Source organism: Dermacentor variabilis, chromosome 11 (genome assembly GCF_050947875.1).
Source record: "Dermacentor variabilis isolate Ectoservices chromosome 11, ASM5094787v1, whole genome shotgun sequence".
In the NCBI taxonomy this organism is placed as follows: Eukaryota; Metazoa; Arthropoda; class Arachnida; order Ixodida; family Ixodidae; genus Dermacentor; species Dermacentor variabilis.
Window position 1 is genome coordinate 77,851,394 of NC_134578.1, and position 23,148 is coordinate 77,874,541.

At 45.6% G+C, this 23,148-nt stretch overlaps 1 long non-coding RNA gene across 1 annotated transcript in view; it reads right to left on the minus strand.

Moving 5' to 3' along the window:
- The window catches only part of LOC142563667 (uncharacterized), a 28,590-nt gene extending 18,304 nt beyond the window's left edge, over positions 1-10,286 (minus strand). Inside the window, exon 1 of the long non-coding RNA XR_012824373.1 lies at positions 10,220-10,286. This is a non-coding gene — a long non-coding RNA (uncharacterized LOC142563667). The remainder of the gene's footprint in view (positions 1-10,219) is intronic.
- Positions 10,287-23,148: the final 12,862 nt, after the last annotated feature.

The window sequence follows — 23,148 nt, forward strand, 5'->3', positions numbered from 1 at the left end:
CCAACGCGAATGTAATAGGAAAAACTCTTGGATTAGCGTTCAAACTTCCTAATATTTGCACACACCTAATAAGTAGGCTTCACATTGTAGCTCGTCTAATGCTCCACTACAACTTAGCTTTCATTTCTGGTTTCTTGCATTGCGCTGCCTTTGAACCACTGTATGAGTGCTGTGGAAGATGCCAGTAGAAGATGCTATATGTATACTGCATCAAGAAGGAGGCCGACAGAAGGAGTAGTGCACTGTGGTATACAAGTTATGTAAACGGGGATATAGTGCCTCAAAAAGACTGGCCACTGTTTCGATAGGTGGACATTTCTTTGTCAGCGGCCTTTAAAAAATATAGGCTCACCTATTCAAATAATATCGAGCCTTTCTAACGGATTTTGTCCGTGTTCACGTAACTTTCATACCGCATATGTATGATGTGTAGGCGACAAAAAATGCACATGGCGAAACAAAGTTTGAGGACACAATCCCAGCAATATAATGTTTCTGAGGATAAGCACCTGATGTCGGCAGTTGGGTCTTGTGACGTCATGAAGGAAAGTGTTAAGACGAAGCTTTAGCTCGGGCCCAACTCCGACGCGGCCTATTCAAATACATGTATAACGAAAAAACGTTTTTCTGAGATAATCCCGAGACCGATTTTAATGAAACTTGTTGCATTTGAGAGAGAACGTTAAATTCTAGTAAGTGTTGTAATCGGAATTTCGATTTAGGGCTTCAATTTTGTTACAAAGATTTTCAAATATTCGACACTTTGAAAAGAAAATAGAAGCATCAAGCTTACAAATTTATAGCTCTGTATGAAGACAAGATTTTGCAGTACTGTAAATGGCATCCATTAGATCATTCAAAGCGGACAAATTACATATGTCATTTTACATCTTACGTGAATTTGTTACGTTGTTTACAAGGGTTCCGCAAAAGCTGTATTTCCATATTACTAATTTTTTTATATTCTTGTGTAACACAGCAATTTTGACCGCTTTAGATGTACTATTAGATTCAATGCACAGAATTGAATTACAATTTTTCGTTGTTGAGTTACAAAGTTGTAAACTTGATAGTTTCGCTTTCTGGAAATTTTCGTTATTTTCCAAATTGTAATAAAAATTGAGGACCTAGCTCAAAAATTCGAAACCTGCAGTCACTAGATTTTATGTTTTTTATTTATATGCAACAAACCTCGTCACATTTGGTGCAGCGGTTGCCAAGAAAAACAAATTCTCCTTTTGCGTGTACAGGCCGCCATTGTACAGGCCGCCATTGGAATCTGAACCTGGCAACGTTTAACGTTAGAACGCTATCTAGCGAGGCGAGTCCAGCAGTGTTATTGGAGGAATTAGAGGGTAGTAAATGGGATATAATAGGGCTCAGTGAGGTTAGGAGGACAAAAGAAGCATATACAGTGCTAAAAAGCGGGCATGTACTGTGTTACCGGGGCTTAGCAGAGAGACGAGAACTAGGAGTCGGATTCCTGATTAATAAGGAAATAGCTGGTAACATACAGGAATTCTATAGCACTAACGAGAGGGTGGCAGGTCTTGTTGTGAAGCTTAATAAGAGGTACAAATTGAAGGTGGTACAAGTCTATGCCCCTACATGCAGTCATGATGACCAGGAAGTTGAAAGCTTTTATGAAGACGTGGAATCGGCGATGGGTAAAGTCAAAACAAAATACACTATACTGATGGGCGACTTCAATGCCAGGGTAGGCAAGATGCAGGCTGGAGACAAGTCAGTGGCGGAATATGGCATAGGCTCTAGGAATAGCAGAGGAGAATTATTAGTAGAGTTTGCAGAACAGAATAATATGCGGATAATGAACACCTTTTTCCGCAAGCGAGTTAGTCGAAAGTGGACGTGGAGGAGCCCGAATGGTGAGACTAGAAATGAAATCCACTTCATACTCTGCGCGAACCCTGGCATCATACAAGATGTAGACGTGCTCGGCAAGGTACGCTGCAGTGACCATAGAATGGTAAGAACTCGAATTAGCCTAGACTTGAGGAGGGAACGGAAGAAACTGGTACACAAGAAGCCAATCAATGAGTTAGCGGTAAGAGGGAAACTAGAGGAATTCCGGATCAAGCTACAGAACAGGTACTCGGCTTTAACTCAGGAAGAGGACCTTAGTGTTGCAGCAATGCACGACAATTTCATGGGCATCATTAAGGAGTGCGCAATAGAAGTCGGTGGTAACGCCGTTATACAGGAAACCAGTAAGCTATCGCAGAAGACGAAAGATCTGATCAAGAAACGCCAATGTATGAAAGCCTCTAACCCTACAGCTAGAATAGAACTGGCAGAACTTTCTAAGTTAATCAACAAGCGTAAGACAGCGGACATCAGAAACTGTAATATGGATAGAATTGAACAGGCTCTCAGGAACGGAGGAAGCCTAAAAACAGTGAAGAAGAAACTAGGAATAGGCAAGAATCAGACGTGTGCGTTAAGAGACAAAGCCGGCAATATCGTTACCAATATGGATGAGATAGTTCAAGTGGCTGAGGACTTCTATAGAGATTTATACAGTGCCAGTGGTACCCACGACGATAGTGGAAGAGAGAATAGCCTAGAGGAATTCGAAATCCCACAGGTAACGCCAGAAGAAGTAAAGAAAGCCTTAGGAGCTATGCAAAGGGGGAAGGCAGCTGGGGAGGATCAGGTAACAGCAGATTTGTTGAAGGATGGTGGTCAGATTGTTCTAGAGAAACTGGCCACCCTGTATACGCATTGCCTCATAACCTCGAGCGTACCGGAATCTTGGAAGAACGCTAACATAATCCTAATCCATAAGAAAGGGGACGCCAAAGACTTGAAAAATTATAGACCGATCAGCTTACTGTCCGTTGCCTACAAAGTATTTACTAAGGTAATCGCAAATAGAATCAGGAACACCTTAGACTTCTGTCAACCAAAGGACCAGGCAGGATTCCGTAAAGGCTACTCAACAATAGACCATATTCACACTGTCAATCAAGTGATAGAGAAATGTGCAGAATATAACCAACCCTTATATATAGCTTTCATTGATTACGAGAGAGCGTTTGATTCAGTCGAAACCTCAGCAGTCATGGAGGCATTACGGAATCAGGGTGTAGATGAGCCATATGTAAAAATACTGGAAGATATCTATAGCGGCTCCACAGCCACCGTAGTCCTCCACAAAGAAAGTAACAAAATCCCTATAAAGAAAGGCGTCAGACAGGGAGGTACGATATCTCCAATGCTATTCACAGCATGTTTACAGGAGGTATTCAGAGGCCTGGAGTGGGAAGAATTGGGGGTAAAAGTTGATGGAGAATACCTTAGCAACTTGCGATTCGCTGATGATATTGCCTTGCTTAGTAACTCAGGAGACCAATTGCAATGCATGCTCACTGACCTGGAGAGGCAAAGCAGAAGGGTGGGTCTGAAAGTTAATTTGCAGAAAACTAAAGTATTGTTTAACAGTCTCGGAAGAGAACAGCAGTTTACGATAGGTAGCGAAGCACTGGAAGTGGTAAGGGAATACATCTACTTAGGGCAGGTAGTGACCACGGATCCGGATCATGAGACTGAAATAACCAGAAGAATAAGAATGGGCTGGGGTGCGTTTGGCAGGCATTCTCAAATCATGAACAGCAGGTTGCCACTATCCCTCAAAAGGAAAGTGTATAACAGCTGTGTGTTACCAGTACTCACATATGGGGCAGAAACCTGGAGGCTTACGAAAAGGGTTCTGCTGAAATTGAGGACGACGCAACGAGCTATGGAAAGAAGAATGATGGGTGTAACGTTAAGGGATAAGAAAAGAGCAGATTGGGTGAGGCAACAAACGCGGGTAAACGACATCTTAGTTGAAATCAAGAAAAAGAAATGGGCATGGGCAGGACATGTAATGAGGAGGGAAGATAACCGATGGTCACTAAGGGTTACGGACTGGATTCCAAGGGAAGGGATGCGTAGCAGGGTGCGGCAGAAAGTTACGTGGGCGGATGACATTAACACGTTTGCAGGGACAACATGGCCGCAATTAGTACATGACCGGGGTAGTTGGAGAAGTATGGGAGAGGCCTTTGCCCTGCAGTGGGCGTAACTAGGCTGATGATGATGATGATGATGACCCGAGCTAAAGCTTCCTCTTAATATGATGCAATTTTGGAAACACACAATCCGTTGGAAGTAAGCGCTTGTGTTGTCTACTCCTCACTCTGTCATCACTCTGTCCTTGTTTGCCCGCGCTTGACCATCATCTGTATGCGTAACCAACTAGCCCAAAAGTCGGTGGTTTTGCCCTTCGCGCAGCCAGGATATCTTGCTGAATTCTGATTGGTTACTGCAGTTCAAGAACTCTGGCTGACGTACCAAGTATGATATCGCAACGTAATCTACGAGGATAATTAGGTCGGAAACATTTAGTTACCTAAAACGTTGATTTCTTTTTTTACTGGCTTGATAGGTATGAGTCATGCATGGTAGTTAAAAATGGTTCTGTCACTCCTACGAGAAAAGCTATGACCACAAACACGATATTAAGATGCTTTCGATCACAAGGGCCTCTGTGAGACACTAACCCATTGTCCACAAAGACGCATGATTACCTACAGTATTTCACTTGGATACAAATCTCAATAATATTTTGGCCGTGTTGATTGTTTTATTTAGCCTAAAGTTTTGCCCAATAAAGTTAATATTTTTTATGTCTTGAAGAAACAACAACACAATTGCTGCATTTTTTTTCTACGTTGGCAAAGAACATTCGTGCAGCTCCAAGGCATATCAATGTCGCCTATTGCCCAAAAATGTACGTTCGTGAGCAAAATATATGGACCAGAGGCTCGCCAAAAAGAACCACTTTCTTTCTAATTGAGATGGACAAAGTGAAAGTGATCAGTGCTCTGAACATATCGCTGTGCCAAGTTTGGAGTGCCGTACACAACTTCAAGTTACCTACATCGGCTAAGCAGAAAATCACGTTATGGAATAAGGTGATGTGGTTAAGGAATGAATTGTAATAAATCTATTTATCGTTATTGAAAGTGCAATAAAATGAAGGTTTTGCAATAAAGTGATCTGGTTGCTCACGCATGCGCAGCTTGGTCTTGTGAAAATAATTGTAAACTTTTTTTAAACCATAACGGTTTTACAAGTTAATTGCAGTTATTTCTACTAGTCATTCTGGTTATTCGTGCTACGTTATGTCAAAACAGAGGTGCAGTATTTTATTTCCGTGAATCGTGACCCCCTATACAGGCAAACGCAAACGAGGCTCCGTGGTGCACTTGTGAATAGCATGAAACCAGGGGTTGCATATTTTTCCACAAAAGGCTCCGACGAAGCCGTCTTTTTTAGTTGCGTTCAATCTATTTCGCGAATCGAACATATAATATTCATTCCTTCGAGGTTCATTTGTTCTTTCATTCGTCAAGGTAAAATTCTTTTTTTTTCTTTTTGCTTCTTACGGAAACACACGTAAAAAAAAAATTTCTTCCGCGTTTCTGAACAGATAGATATTGCAAAGAGTGCGCGGGCCATCCATGTGGGAAATCACTGCTACATCCAGTGCCTAAATTAAATTTTTGTTCCTCATTTCTTGCGTTTCTTTAGACAGGACGTTTCTCTGCGATCGGTTCAAACGAATGGGCAAACGTGGAAGATTTGTTTCCTCGCAGAGCTTCGATTCTCTACTCAGAAACACACGCACAAATAAAGAAACAGTAAAGCGCAAACTGTAGTGGCGACACGTCCCATGCGGTGGCAAGCGCTGCGAACGATGGATGGCAGCTTCTTCCTGGTTGCAGAGTGTGAGCGTCGCCGTGATTTGTTGCAGCGCGGAGATGAAGGGGACAGGTGGGGAAAGTGTGGCCGTTTGTCTCCGTTTGTTGGATGCGACATCCGGGTTTGCGATTCCGAATTTTTTCTTGCCGCTGAGGTCCTCCATAGTTCGGAAAAAAACGCAAGACGAGAAAGAAATTGCGCATCTCGCGCCCTTGGGAATCAGTTCACGCGAAACTTTCGTTGGTGTTTGGGAAATGTAGAGAACACAACCGAGTTGGACACATTTTCACCGGTACGCCCCGACCAACATGGACTTGTGGCGTTCGAACTTCCGGTTTCCACGCGTGACGATGAAGTAATGACAAAGAAGAAATGACGATGATATAATAACCACGACGGTAGGGAGGCGATGGCGTACCGACGGGTGTATGAGGACGACCGAAAGTTCATGACTTCATGACGACGATGGCCACTACAATTATGGAAGAACGAAGATATAGAGCCGAATTGGGAGTGACACCAACGATATAACAACGATGGCGTGACGGTAATGGAATTTATATTTTGAAGGGATGAGGACGGTATGAGACGACAGTATCATGGACAATAGGATGACGACAAATGCATTATTATTAAGGCATGACGACAATTGAATGTTTATTCTGAAATGTTGACAATGGTATGAGACATTGGCACGAGGATAATGGTATGGCAAGGACCGCATTATTAGGATGGCGTGACGACGATGGAATGGCCACAAGCGCATGACAACCACTGTATGACGGCCATGTCCTGTCGAAGGTATGACGATTAAAGAATGATGAAGGCCGGATGATTACGACATGATGACGATGATAGCATGATAACGATTAATCACGACGACAGAATGGAGATGACGGCGCGAGAACGACGTAATGAGCATGACGAATAAACAGCATACTGACATAGGGTGAGGACGACTAAACGATGACGGCGGCTTAACAACATAGAAACGATAACAGCGAAAAAAATGTGCCGACGAGGTATCTATGTTGGAGCTCACGTCCGGCGATAATGTTAAACACCTGCATCATCAGGCCATTTGGAGTTGGACTATACCCAGGGTTGGTTTGCACTATGTCCAGTATCAGTTAACTGTGCAGGAGTGCACTTTCGGGTACATGTATATATATATATGTATATATATATATATATATATATATATATATATATATATATATATATATTTATATATGCCGAGATATCCAGAGAACGCCATACTCGCCATATCCGCGAAGTTCGGCAAAGAAAGCTTTATTTTGCACACACACGTGTGTGGTGCGTGCGTGCGTGCGTGAGTGCGTGATTTCGGAGGTGATTTGCGTGTTTACTCATCCGTTTAAAAAAATGCGTTGGAACTTTATCTGCATCCATGATTACTTCTGGCTCATTTTTCGCTGAATATAGAAAGAAACAACATGAAGATGTACCGTTTCTAACCGTTTAGTAGAAGCTGCCACTCTCGGCGAGTAGGATAATTCTCTGCTTATTCTTGAGAACAGTACACACCGCATCTTAATAAGGTAATGAATCCACTATCGCCTTTGCACAAATTTAGCAATCGCTTGAGGTTACTCTTGCTGCAGCAAATAAAAAAGTACATTGAGCAGAATTTACAAAAGTGCCCTGTATTTGAATGACAACGTAGGAAATCAATAGGACATGGCGCAACTTGGCCCCACACTCAAATGCAAGTGACAGTTTGCTCCCGCGAAGACATTGCACATTTACGGTGGAGGTGGTTCGACTGCTCCTGAAGTTCCTCAGTGATACAAGAATGTGAAATGAATGTTGAGCGGTATGGGTCCTTTTGGTTGAGCAAACGCGCAAAGTATTGGGCTGTGTCCAAAGCTTTGCGTCGCCCACAGTCACCGTCTACCAAACCGCTACGAAGTGCACTTGTTTTTGGAACCTGGTGTTAGTTGTATTGGGAAGTGTTTCAGACCATGGTCGAAATTGATGGGTGGCTTTCAGGCAGAGCAACTGCCGGTAACTTTTGCAAAGGTAAGTCCGTTTGCAGCAAGCAACATCCGTCCTGTTCCTCCTCCTTTAGCAGAATGACTACAGGCGAATGCCCCTTCACCAGAATGTTTTCTTGCGCCCGAGGACAACTGCGGCATTATGGTTGCTTTAGAAACGTGTTAGAAGAAAAGAAACCTGGCCTAATGCGAGAATTCCTGTTAGCTACTGCATATGGTATTGCTATTCCGTTTGCGCGGGGGGGAAAAAACGCCGAGTGCCTTTCCGCGTGTGCGTGTTGTGCCCAATTGAACTCTTTCTCGCCATCTTATATGGGCCTTCAAGCGCAATGCCTTTGCCACAAAGGACTAAACGCGATTTTGCCAGCAGCGCCCATCTACCTTAGACAGCGTTGCTTCGCCATTAAATGTATTGTCTGACTTGTATCGTCAGTGACCATCGAAAAAAATACTGAAATGTTAGGACATCACCTTTGTAGGTTTCCAAGCAGGTCACTAAGGGCATTTCATATTGTGGAAACTGCCGCGGGAAGGGCAACTAGTCGACGTACGCAGCTAAATTTGCATCCGGGGTGCAGCGCTAACAAGCACATTTAGTCACTTGAGCGTTTCGTGACCTTGTTCACCAGTGTACGACTTTCCATTAACAAATTTATAATTAATCTTAGATAAGATTATGGAGCTTTAGATGCCCAAACCACTTTCTCATTATGAGTCACGCCGTAGTGGGGGATTCCGGAAAATGGGGCCACCTGGGGTTCTTTACCATGAACCTAAATGTAAGTGCACAGGTGTTTCCGAATTTCGCCCCCATCGAAATGCGGACTGACAAGCTACAGAACAGGTATTCAGCCTTAACTCAGGAAGAGGACCTTAGTGTTGAAGATATGAACGACAATCTTATGGGCATCATTAAGGAATGTGCAATAGAATTCAGTGGTAACTCCGTTAGACAGGACGCGGGTAAGCTACCGCAGGAGAAGAAAGATCTGATCAAGAAATGCCAGTGTATGAAAGCCTCTCACCCTGCAGCTAGAATAGAACCGGCAGAACTTTCCAAGTTAATCAACAAGCGTAACACAGCTGACATAAGGAAGCATGATATGGATAGAATTGAACATGGTCTCAGGAACGGAGGAAGCCTAAAAGCAGTGAAGAATAATCTAGGAATAGGCAAGAATCAGATGTACCCGTTAAGAGACAAAGCCGCCATATCATTACTAATATGGATGACATAGTTCAAATGGCTGAGGAGTTCCATAGAGATTTATGTAGTACCAGTGGCACCCACGACGATAATGGAAGAGGGAATAGTCTAGAGGAATATGACATCCCACAAGTAAGGCCAAAAGAAGTAAAGAAAGCCTTGGGAGCTATGCAAATGGGGAAGGCCGCTGGGGAGGATCACGTAACAACAGATTTGGTGAACGATGGTGGGCAGATTGTCCTAGAAAACCTGGCCACCCTGTATTCGCAATGCCTTATGACTTCGAGCGTACTGGAATCTTGGAAGAACGCTAACATAATCCTAATCCTTAAGAAAGGGGACGCCAACGACTTGAAAAATTATAGACCGATCAGCTCGCTGTCCGTTGCCTACAAATTATTTACGAAGGTAATCGCACATAGAATCAGGAACACCTTAGACTTCTGTCAACCAAAGGCCCAGGCAGGATTTCGTAAATGCTACTCAACAATAGACCTTATTCACACTGTCAATCAGGTGATGGAGAAATGTGCGGAATATAACCAACCCTTATATATAGCTTTCATTTATTACAAAAAAAAAGCGTTTGATTCAGTCGAAACCTCAGCAGTCATGGATGCATTACGGAATCAGGTTGTAGACGAGCCGTATGTAAAAATATTGAAATGTATATATAGCGGCTCCACAGCCCCCGTAGTCCTCTATAAAGAAAGAAACAAAATCCTAATAAAGAAGGGCGTGAGGCAGGGAGATACGATCTCCCTAATGCTATTTACAGCGTGTTTACAGGAGGAATTCCTAGACCTGGATTGTGAATAATTGGGCATAACAGTCAATGGAGAATACCCCAGTAACTTGCGATTCGCTGATGATATTGCCTTGCTTAGTAACTCAGGGGACCAACTGCAATGTATGCTCACTGACCTGGAGAGGCAAAGCAGAAGGGTGCGTCTAAAAGTAATTCTTCAGAAAGCTAAGTAATGTTTAACAGTCTCGGAAGACAACAGCAGTTTACGATAGGTAGCGAGGCACTGGAAGAAGTGGTAAGGGAATGCATCTACTTAGGGCAGGTGGTGACCGCGGATCCGGATCATGAGACCGAAATGATCAGAATAATGAGAATGGGCTGGGGTGCGTTTGGCAGGGATTCTCAGATCGTGAACATCAAGTTGCCATTATCCCTCAGAATAAAAGTGTATAGCAGATGTGTCTTACCAGTACTCACCTACGGGAGAGAAACCTAGAGGCTTACGAAAACGGCTTTACTTAAATTGAGGACGACGCAACGAGCTATGGAAAGAAGAATAATGGGTGTAACGTTAAGGGATAAGAGAAGAGCAGATTGTGTGAGGGAACAAACGCGAGTTAATGACATCTTAGTTGAAATCAAGAAAAAGAAATGTGCATGGGCAGGACATGTAATCAGGAGAGAAGATAACCGATGGTCATTAAGGGTTATGGACTGGATTCCAAGAGAAGGGAAGCGTAGCAGGGGGCGGTAGCAAGTTAGGTGGGCGAACGAGATTAAGAAGTTTGCAGGGACAACATGGCCAAAATTAGCACATGACCGGTGTAGTTGGAGAAGTATGGGAGAGGCCTTTCTCCTGCAGTGGGCGCAGCCAGGCTGATCATGATGATGATGATGATGAAGTAGAGATATGTTCGGATAGGGTGGAGCCTAGGTCGGCACATTCACTCAACATGCACTCGTACTTACACATAGATATTTCTTTTCGGGCGATGTACTCTGACTCATTTTTACTGGCCCTCATTAGCCCTCACGCTCCTATCACCTCCACATGCACTTGCGAACACACACTATTTGTACTAGGTTGGATACACACTTAACACAAACCCAATAATGCTCCTACTCGTTTCCCCTCCCACTCACCAACTTGCTCAAGTTTACCACTCACGCCCATTAAACTCACCATCCCTCACTTCCATTCCTATACCCACTTTAATCGGCGCTCACTTATCCTTTAACTCACGTGCATTCATACTCACCGGCATTTTATTCCGTTTTTGATCACGTCCAATCACCCAGTGTGTCACAACCCACCCCCCGTATTGAAGACCACTGTGTAGCGAGTGTAACTAAGTGTGGTCACGAGCGATTAAACCGACATGTGTTCAGAAGTAAAAAAAAAAGATATCGTTATAAAAGGCTAAATCACATAATTTATTGCACGAGGAAGGCAGTGAAGAGAAAATGTTGAGTGGTTACAGATAACGGCCTATCGTGGGATACTCATAGGACACCTACGAGTTGCCAAATACAGTGAAATCAAAGGAGTCATGTGGTATTTTATGGGATCTGCGTGACAATACAGCAACGGCGTTCTCTGTACTTCTGAAACAGCGTTTTCTTTTACCGCCTTGGTTGCCACAAAGCATAACCTGTGGATGAAATTATATGTAAAGAATGAAGTGCGCTTCATGCAAATGTTGCCTGAACAACCTACATAGTGAGTTGTGCAATAGTCATTTGTCGAAGTCGTCTGCTTGGTCAGCACTCCAAGTCCGTGACTGCATTTATCCGGTAGCTTATAAAATCACAGCAGGAAACAGTTTACAGTTGCGACAAATGGCGTGCGAATTTTTCGACATTACAGCAACTGCCAGAGTTATATCAATCCTTTTGTAAAAACAACAAGCCGATAAGTTGAACACGATAAACACCTTTCGAATATCATCAACCTGAAACTGAATGTAACCATTGTAATTGGTTATTACTATGCACACTGGAAACCAAGAGGACGACAAAAAAAAATCCAGCAAGAAAACCCGGTATCTTTGCAGTGTTTAACAAGCACACGGCTATACTTTGCAACTTGGAGTCCGTCACGTCAAAACCAACAGAAAGGCCCTGACTGAAAAGGTGTTCAGAAGTGTATTACACATTTAGGTATCCGCAAGGAAGCCGTATCAACTACCCTGCGTCATAGTTTTGGAAAGACAATGTTTTTTTTTTCTCTTTTCTTTGGCTAATATACTATCAAGAGCTTTCTAAACTGCCTGTGAGCTTGCCAAGCACATCTACGTGGAGCGAATTCTGAGCTCGGCACCAGTTTAAAGATGTGATGCGTTAAAGTTGCGGTTAAAAATGTAGTGTTGCACCGTTTACTCTTTTCACAAGACGGCATTTTGTGCATTAAAGTGCAAAAATAGCATAAATGCAAATGTGTTTCGTCGGCCACATAATAAAGAAACGTCTAGAAAGTGGTCTTATTCTCAAAATTCGTTCCATATGGACACACTGTGAACTAATCGGTTGCAATTGGCATATTTCAATGTGTTCCGAGAAGAAAATAGCTAGAAAAAATTATAAAAAAATATTCGCTGTTCAAATATGCATTTCGATTTCGCCTTCAAGTCATGTCAGCTTCTTTTATAATTTAGCTCAAGGTCCATCATGGCGTTACTGGCCACGGGTGACTTTTTTCATTTCGTATAACGGTCAAAAACACCACCCACCTAACACCTTTTGGTATACGGCGTTATGTTTCTTTTGATGAGAATTTCGTACACCACCAAGGTCTCACAGTGTGGGCTCTCCTCAGTGCCCACGACTGTGGGCACGCCATAGGTTGTCCACGATGTAGTGCACAAGCGCAAATATTGCATTAGGTTACGCGCTGCATCAGATGAAATAAAAAAATATGTACACATTGCATTTAGTTTTAAAACTTTTCATTATGCACTTCACTTATGCTTTGCTTCACGCATATATTAACATGTGCGTTAGATCGGCATAATTTTGCGAGAGTACTTGGAAGTCCTCAGAATCACGTAAGAGCACTCAAGCTTTATTGGGGTGTCAGCAGGCACTCGTCACTGCTGTTTACAGTTCTTGGGTTAAAGAAATCGGAGCAGCTCAAGACTGCAGCTTTGCTCCTTTGACAGCGTTACCTGGTAAGAGATTCAGACACACTTCGCTGCAACCAGAATCGTCCATCCGGTTCACTGGGGCCTGTAGGTGCATGCCCAATATTGAAATAATTCTTTACAAGCAGGAAATTGGAACAATCGGTGTGAGATTTTACAAATAATAAGCACACAACGGGTAATACACGATAACATGTATTAGACTAACGGGAGAAAGAGGTGAATACTTACATGCCCTGAGCTGCAAGGTGTCCGTTGACGTCCTGCGTGCCATGTAAGCCCTTGTCCTCTAGACTTGTGCAACAGCAATTGTGAACCCTATTTCCGCGCTTGTTTTGATGCGAGAGATGGGGCTATATACAATGACGTGCAGCAAATTTGCAACACAGGAACAGTAAAGCTAAAGTAAGTAATGGGTAGTTTTGAGGCCCTTAGAGCTGCTCTTCTCAAATGCCCAATCTCGTAATCAACAAAGTTGCTAGAAAGCAATGAACTGAGGGCGTGTGACGGAAAAGCACATATGGGCTGCTTTCAATAACTTCCAGTCACAAATCTTAACGCTGTTAAACGCTGAATTTTGCAGATACAGATCAGACGCAGTTTAGAGAAATGTGATTTCGTAAAGGCATGTGGTAAAAACTTATAGCCTATAATTAAGTTACTAAATTTGCAAATACAGCTCACATATTGGGTAGGCGCGGTGGTAGCCAAGCTTAGCAATTCCTGGTGGTCATCGCGTAAAAATTTTTGTTTTAAATTACTTGAGTACAGCGAGAGGGAGAGGGAAGGAATTTAATATTGGAGAGGTAGGGAAGTCGGTTTGACAGACTTGTTTCTGATTTGCTACTTAGTTAAGGAATCCAGCCGGAACTGAGGACTGGTTTCGTAAGGCTTAGGAGTCCTTAAGTGTTTGCCGGGATGAGCTGACATTTTCTTCTTCGAGTTTGCACAGATCTGGTTGAGTTCCTTCTTAATATGTGTATTTCCGCCTGTGTCACTCCGCAGCTTAAGCACGCCAAGTGTATCTGCAAGAATTCTCACCAGCGTGGCTTCTCACCTTCACATGTTTTCTATGTCAACTTTGTTTTTTGCGAAGAAAATAGAGTTACGCAGAGGTATCCCGATAGTACAAGAGAAAATGCTGGGTGAAGATTATCGCGCTGTGGCGTTTTCAATTCTTAATGAAACCGCACAGAATTCATCATCGTGTCCCGCTCTTCTTCCCTTATGTATCCATAATCAGGTTCCTTCAGATGTAGGATTGTGAGGGCGAAAAAAAGGTCGCAATTTCGCCCGAAAGGCAAAGCATCGATTGCGATAGTAAGGATAGTAGTGTTATAGGGGAGTAAAAAGCTTTTTTTTAAATCGGCATACTAACTAAAATAACAAACATGGATGGTGTCACGCGCGCACAATTAAACATGAACACGTCTCACTTGACGGCCGCGGAAGCTCGCTGTCAAAACGCTGCATTGAGGAAGCGCGGAAGCAGCAGCGAGTGAATGCCCCTTCGTGCTGCGTCTCGCACCCTCCCGCCCCCCCCCCCCCCCCCAGCGCGAACCAAGCCGCGAAAACACAGCGCGAGGCATACCCTGCCCCGTTGCGGATGGCTTTGAAGATAGAGCGGCTCGAGCGGGCATGCGCAGCTGCCCGCGCCGCCTGGAGTAGAACGTTTCCCCCTCCCTCCAACTCATCCCCTCCCATCCCAGCCTCGCGCAACGGAAGATGGCGCGCTTCTTCCCCGGTTTTCTCGCTTGCGTGCGCGAGATTGCGCCGTGATCGCCGGATGACCCTCGCACGCTTTCACTCACGCATATAGCACTAGGCGCCCGGCACCAATTTTATCACCCTTGTTCTTTATACGGAACCTCGCGGCAACGGCAGTAATGTGCCCGGAGACTCCATTAATTCCAATCACCATTGAAAGCAGATTCCGCGTTTCTACACGAAATCTATTATGTTGAATTCCAATGGCGGAGTCGGAGCAAGTTTTTCTGCTCGTTTCGGAGCAAGTTTGTTCCAATGGCACAGTGAGGGCGGGAGTAAGGTGTTCCAATGAGAGGGTCGGAGGGGATTCAGAGCGGGAGTCAGTCCGTGGAGCAGAAAAAGATGCTCCGCCAAAATCGGCGGAGTGGACCGGAACTCTGCGTGACGTATTTCCTTTACCACGTTTGTCTGCTGGGAGGCGCCACCGGTCACGACTCGCGAGGAAGCAAAAGCTGCTGCACGCTTGGCGAGATATCTATTCCGCACTTTTAAAAAAACAACAGATGAACGGCGCTGAAGAGACAAGTGACCGGTGCAGCGGTGCTGGGAGCAAACAGCGGAATGAAATGACAACACGCAAGGTATCCTGGGTAATTCAGTGATAGAACTTCCGCTTCCACCTTGTTCCGGCGGCGCAGGTTGTGTTCCACTCGCGGATCTGGAGGCGTTGCTCTGCGCCAGAGTCGAGTCCTCGCTCGCGGAGTCCGTCGGCTGCTCCGACCCCGCCATTGGAATTCAACATTAGTATTGATTCCCCGCGCGCACTCAACAGGAATACCGGCAGCCAGATCGCTGCAGCGCATAACACGTACTTGAATGAGCGTACTTCTACATTTGTTGAAACTGTGAAAAAGGCTCTCCTGGTTGCAGCTGAAGCGTGCTTTGTTTCACGACGTTTTACTTTGGTCGGCACTGTGTGTATTGCTTATTATGATGGTCCGCGAGCAGACCGGATTTCATCAGACCTTTCATTTCGACACCTGTGGCAATTGTTGTAATTATTTGTGAACACATGATATATAGCGATGGATTAGCGATGCCACCACATATGCCGTACTTCGTTACAATACTAGAAGAGGCGGATTAAGGCAAAAAAAATGAAGACGAGCTCTGCAATAAAGTGTGTTATTTTACCAACTCACCCACATGCCCTTCCTGCAACGATATATTGCATTAAAGAACAGTCTCTGGTAAATTTCATATGTATGCTACCTGAACGATCGACTTACCGTATTCAAACTAGCCTATAAAGCAATGTATTCCCAAAACAATTTTCGCCGCGCAGTACTTCAGCCTTTTGGACTGACACAGGTCAATTGTTTCAGAAGATTTACAACACAAAAGCGCCACACGGAAGTTAAAATGACTGGTTATCCGGAATCGTCACTCCATCGTCATTATTCCGTCGTCATCATATTGTAACGGACAGTTAAGGGAGTCCAGACACAACTATTTATTGTGGGCTAACTTGTGCCCTGGGGGTAAATAAAAAGCACTGCCGCGTTCTGAACAGGAGATCAAGAATGCCTTCTTCTTCTCTCCCGAGCGTCGCTTCACCTCTTCTTCTTGTAGACGCTGACAACGAGCATGTACGATGCGAGTGCGTGCGGCGAAAACAAGTGCGATTATTTCACAGTCTTTTCCTCCACTACGCCGTTGTCCCCTTGAGGGGGCGCACGAACCTGCGCGCGTTGTTTAAATATGTTTCTGCCTTGTATCATTATCCCCCTTCCAAAACACATCGTCCCGATGCTTAAAGCGACTAAATTGTTCACAAGCTGTTGTCCATACTAAAGTGGTATATGACACAGAATAGATGTTTGGTCGAATTTTCACTGCCTGTCATAATATGGCTTCAGTCTGACCACATGTACAGTTTCTGTGCGACGCCGGCATCGCGATGAGCTCACTTGTCCTTCTGGCGTAACTTCGTAGTTCAGGGGACTGATGCGGCGAAGTACTCGGTAAGGGCCGAAATAACGGCGCAAAAGCTTTTCGGACAGGCCGCGCGTCCGCACGAGAGTCCACACCTATACTCTGTCGCCTGGTGCATGCTCGACTTCCCTTCGCCGCAGGCTGTATCGGTCCGCATCGATGCGCTGCCTTTGTTGAATGCGATGTCGCGCCAGTTGACGTGCTTCTTCGGCCCTCTGTGTAAAGTCACTGATGTCAGGGTTCTGTTCTGTACTGTCGCTGATAGGCAGCATTGCATCCAAGGGTGTAGTAACTGTTCGAGCAAAAACAAGCTGGAATGGCGTTACTTGAGTGGTCTCTTGCAATGCGGTATTGTAGGCGTATGTTGCATAGGGTAGTATCTTGTCCCATGTACGGTGCTCTAAGTCTACGTAAATTGACAACATATCGGTGAGCATCCTGTTCAATCGCTCGGTTAGCCCATTTGTTTGAGAGTGATAGGCAATTGTTTTTTTGTGGCTGGTCAGTTTCATAATGGGTTGCGTCAAATCGGCTGTGAACGAAGTTTCTCGGTCCGTGATAACAATTGCAGGGGCACCGTGTCGTAATACTATCTTGGTGACAAAGAATTCAGCCACTTGAATGGCCGTTGCATGGATTAGAGAGGATGTCTCGGCATATCGGGTTAGGTAATCCGTCGCTACCACAATCCATCGTTTCCCTGACGACGATGTCGGAAAGCGACCGAGCAAGTCCATTCCTACTTGTTCGTACGGGGCTCCTGGGGGGTTGTATTGGTTGAAGGAGGCCTGCGGGTTTTAATGGAGGCGTTTTGCGTCTTTGACAATCCCGACATGTTCGCACATAGTGCTGTACTGAATTCAATAGCTTTGGCCAGTAGTACTTAGCGTGAATTCGGGCGAACGTTCTCCTCACTCCGAAGTGTCTTGCTGATGGGTCATCGTGACAGGCTTCCAAGATTTCGGATCGCACAGCTGAAGGAAAGACGAGTAGAAATTTCTCTGCGCTGTGCTCAAAATTTCTTTTGTACAGGACGCCATTTCCCATCACATACAATGACAATCCCCGGCAGAAAACTCACGGAATATGGACGGGGTGTCCCTCGAGGTGCCTGATGCGTAGGAGCAAGTCGGCGTCAGACTGTTGGTGTTCAGCCATCTCAGGTGTGGTCACGGCTCCAAGAAGCGGAAAGTCGTGTCCATCTTTCACAGGAGCAGATTCAACCGGCGCACGAGATAAACAACCAGCGTCACTGTGCTTACGACGTGAGTTGTACACGACTGTTATGTCGTATTTTTGCAGCCTCAGACTCCATCTAGCAAGTGTTCCAGAAGGATCTTTCAGGTTTGCCAGCGAGCACAATGAGTGATGGTCGCTGATTGCTCGGAGCGGTCTACTGTATAAGTATCGGCGGAATTTTCCTATGGCCAATATTACTGCGAGGTATTCTTATTCTGTGGCTGAATAGTTGGCTTCAGCCCTCGAACGAGTGCGGCTGGCGTATGCAATCACTCTTTCCTCTCCGTTTTGCCATTGAACGAGGATGGCACCGTGTCCTAAATTGCTGGCGTCTGTGTGGATGTCTGTTTCCGCTTCCTCATCAAAGTGCGCAAGGACCGGGTGGTTTTGAAGTTGCCGTCGTAGCTCATTGAATGCATCTGCTTCTTCACTTTCCGAGACGAAAGGCATATCTTGTTTCGTTGATCGCGTTAACGGCTCGGCAATATTTAAAAAAAATTTTGACGAAACGCCTGTAGTAGGCACAAAGTCCTAGGAATCGCCTAACGGCCTTTTTATCAGTTGGTCTAGGAAACTTTTCTACTGCTGCGGTCTTCACAGGGTCAGGACGGATGCCTTCGGAGCTAATCAGATGGCCGAGGAAAAGGAACGTCAGACTTGCTGAACTAATAGCTTTGTGCACAGTCCTTAGTCGTTCCACATGCTCAGCAAAGGTGGTAGAAAAAATAAAGACATCGTCAAGATAAACCAGACAGGACTGCCACTTTAACCCGGAGACCACAGTGTCCCTCATGCGCTGAAAGGTGGCAGGAGCGGAACAGAGGCCGAACGGAAGTACTTTGAATTTGTATAGTCCGTCTGGTGTTACGAATGCTGTCTTCCCACGATCTCGTTCGTCCACTTCTATTTGCCAGTATCCGCTTTTCAAGTCGAGAGAGGAAAAGAATTTCGCATTCTGTAGTCTATCGGGGTGCCATCGATCCTCGGAAGTGGATAGACATCCCGCTATGTGACGAGTTTATGCTTCCGATAATCAACGCAGAAGCGCAAAGTCTGATCCTTTTTCCTTACTAGCAACAAAGGCGAAGCCCACGGCTTGGTCGATGGTTGCATTACGTTGTCTCTAAGCATCTCTTCGGCTTGTTTGCTGATGATCTCTCTCTCCTTCGGTGACACTCGGTAGGGATGCTCGCAAATAGGCCTCACAGCTTTGTCGACAATGATATGGTGTTTGGCGATGGATGTTCTCTGGACTTTCGATGTCGTTGAGAAACACGAGACGAATTCTCGTACAAGGTTCTCTATTGGCTGCTTCTGACTCGGTGATAGTGCTGCTTCGATGTTTACGGATGCGAGTATGGAGTCTACGTTGTCACACTCCAGTAATGCAGCATCGGAAGAGCTCAAATTCGTAATCTGTTCATAATCGTTAAGGCGGGCAATGACCGTTCCCTTCGCAACATGCTGGACTTCATTTCTAAAATTAGTCAGGAAGAGAGAGAGAGAGAGAAAAACATTTATTCGGACCATCGAGGTGGTTGCTCTTGAGGTCGAGTGGGTGGTGTCCTCATTCCAGGACTCCACTGGCCATGGCTGCTCGACGTACTTGCTGGACGAGAGCTTCTTGTCCCGCCAGGGTATCGCCGGTCAGCTGTACCTCCCACCGCTCAAATGACGTGCTAGGAGTCTTTAAGTGTTGAGGTTTGCAAGACATTTGAACACATTCCTCCATAGTCGCTGAATACGGTGCTTCTTACGGCGACAGCTACGCTGGATCTTGGGGGTATCGTGAAGTCGTCGTCTATAATGTGAATCGCATCTAATTGTTCTTAACCCTCGAACGTTGTGACGGCGTGCTTCGTTGCGAACGACACACAGGATTCCTGCAAGTTGATAACTGTACCGCTCGTCTGCAAAAAGTCCATTCCAATAATTAAATCCCTTGAACATTCTGACAGGACAATGAAACTGGCGACGTATGTAAAACCGCGTATTTCAATTCTAGAAGTGCACCTGCCCACCGGTTTGCAAAGGTGTCCTCCGGTGGTTCGAATTTGCGGTCCTCTCCGAGGAGTCAGCACTTTTTTCATTCTTCTGGCAAGTAATTTACTCATGACGGAATGGTCTGCGCCTGTGTCTACTAAAGTAGTAATTTCGCAGCCGTCTATAAACACACATAAATCGGAAGCAACGTCGCTCTTTTCGCATCTGCTCTCGCGTCCGTCGTTATATTTCAGAATTAGCACTGGAGGCTCTGTTCTTGCGTCGACAGCGGCCTCACCTCCACAGGTCACCGGTATTAGTTTTCCGGACGTGGGCTTTGAGGGCGTCGCCTTGGGGAGCTTGAGGATGGACGCGGGCTCGGTGATCGATACCTCAGCGGTGCTGTTGACCGAGGTTGATGTTGCTGTTAAGTCTGCGGGCTTTGGCGCCTTGACAAATACTCCTAGATCTCGAAAGGGCGTTCACCGTTTCTTGGGCAAGGAGCATTTACGGAAAACCCCCGAAGTACCGCTCTGCGGTATTCACACATCCTGTAGAGATGACCAGCTTCGCTTCAGTGGTAGCACAGTGGGATTCTATCAGGAGTGCGCCATATGTCAGCCTTCCGGAATCACGTCTCCGGCGGAGACGGAAAGAACCGAAGTTCAGGTACATGCGTAGTTGCCGCGACGAAAGTACGTCCTGGAGATCCTCTGAGTACCTCGGCTTACGATACCGTCGGCCGTACCGGTGACGACGCTTGCGGCTGTGCTTGCGGATGCTGTTCACGGACTGCTTGTCTCACTTCTTCGCCAACCACTTCTGCTAACGAATAGACCGCTGTGGGACCGTTGTTCAGCTGTTGTCTCTGGAGCTCTTCTCGAACCACAGATCTTACGAGTTCTCATAAGACCTCGACGCTGTTCCCGAACATTGCCGACATAGCATCCATAGAGGCGACGTTCATATCGCGGTTGTAGAGTTTCGCTCGCTGTTGAAGAGTCCTTTCCATAGTTGTCGCCTCGGAGAGGAATTCGGCGACGCTGCGTGGAGGGCTGCGAACCAAACCGGCAAAAAGCTGCTGCTTCACACCGCGCATCAGGTGCCGAAGCTTCTTGTCCTCGCTCATTCTCGGATCGGCCCCGCGGAATAAGCGGGGCATATCTTCGAGATACATTGCCACGTTTTCGTTGTTTCGTTGGCTTCTTGCTTGCAAAGCCGCTTCAGCTTTTTCCCGGCGGTCTGTGCTCGGATACGTGGCCAACAGCTCCCGTCAGAGGTCATGCCACGACCGGAGGACTGCTTCATGGTTTTCAAACCACGTTCGCGCACAGTCTTGCAACGCGAAGTAAACGTTGCGGAGCTTCCGGTTTTCGTCCCATCCATTGTAGTCAGCGACGCGCTCGAAGCCATCCAACCAGTCCTCGGCGTCCGCGAAGGTGTCGCCGTGAAAAGGCTCGCGTGTCCGCGGCTGATCAACAACGATGCGGGTTGAGGCTGTCTGGGATGTCATTTCAGAATTGTCTGCTGCTGCTATTACAGTTTGCTCCGGCAAAAGAGGACACTCAGGCGGCTCACCACGTAGGCGACGGCTCGTGCGCTGGTTGACAGGCGTGAGTTCGTTGGGTTTGAGATGGCGCGGTTTTGGACTGCTTTCTCCAACTCGAATTGGGCTGTAAATCATTACCCAGCACCTCCACCAGAATTGTAACGGAGAACTAAGGGAGTCCAGACACAACTATTTATTGTGGGCTAACTTGTGCCCTGGGGGTAAATAAAAAGCACTGCCGCGTTCTGAACAGGAGATCAAGAATGCCTTCTTCTTCTCTCCCGAGCGTCGCTTCACCTCTTCTTCTTGTAGACGCTGACAACGAGCATGTACGATGCGAGTGCGTGCGGCGAAAACAAGTGCGATTATTTCACAGTCTTTTCCTCCACTACGCCGTTGTCCCCTTGAGCGGGCGCACGAACCTGCGCGCGTTGTTTAAATATGTTTCTGCCTCTTATCAATATCATCATGATCGTGCAGTGCTCATCGTGCTGTGGTCAATCCAATGTGAAGACGCCGTCGTTGTCATGTCGTTCGTGGTTTATGTCGTCGTGATGCCGTCGTGGTCGTTCTATCCATGTTCCCTCCAGCTTTGCCATCCGACTGTCGCCATAGCATTCTCTTCATATCACATACTATCGCCATTAAGTCAGAAGGTTCCTTCATTCGTCATTCGTCGAGATATCGCCCTCGTGATGCCATTCTCTTCATTCCGTCATCATCGCCATTACGGGCTCGTCGTTCGATTGTTGCCGTGCCGTGGTCGTCAAGTCATTACCATCATACAGTTATCACCTGCCATTGTCGTCACGCCGTCATCGTCATGCTATTGTCATCAATACAGATTCCTCATCGTATTGCGGTCAGACCAACGCCATCGTAACGTCGTCGTCGTATCATCGTTGTCGTTTCATTGTCTTATGTCATTATTCGTCATTCTATCTCTGTGATGCCGTCATGGTCGTTCAGTCGTCTCATTTAGTGGCAGCTATTCTGGTTTCGTCCTGCCACTGCCGTCCCGCCATCATTGTTATACCAATAAAAATGTGTCCAACTTGGTCGTGCGCGTCCAAATTGCAAATACTAGTTGTTGTTTTTTTTTTCGCCAACCCCAATGAAACTTAAGCTTAACCTGGTTCCCACAGCGCGTAGGATCTGCAGTTTTCAATCATTCTTACATAGCCATGAAAAAGTGTTTATTTGGGAGAGGAAGTAATACCAGCAGTCATCACCCACGAGCGTTGTGCTCTGAGAGGCGCATGTCTACCTTATACGACGGTCTTTCGGGTTGGTTTGAGTAAAAACGTGGACTCCGTGAAGTATTTTCCATTTCTACAACTAAAATATGCCTTTTTATGTTGCCGGGCTTTAATACAGTCCACCTAGAATAAAATAAAGCTGTACCGGAAGCGGCCAAGCACAAGAACAACCAACCTGACCGTAAAAATACACCAATACATAACACGAACGATTCGGAATTCTTTGCGATTGTTCCCTTGTAGAAAAAGAAACGATAATTGTTTTGTACATTGGACAGTGTGGGCAAATGCCAATGGAAATAAGATAGCGTTGCGATGAAATGGCTACCCACTACGTTATTTTCGGAAAGTTGTATGTAGACTACACCTTATATGGAAAGTAAATGCCACAAAAAAAACAGCACTGCCGGAAATTACAGCATTTATTTTGACCAAACTTGCAGGTGTATGTAAAGTAAAAAAATAAACTACTGTATCTGCTTTGCTGAAAAGAGGAAGCCTCTCAGTGATGATGATGACAGTAATACCGTAATA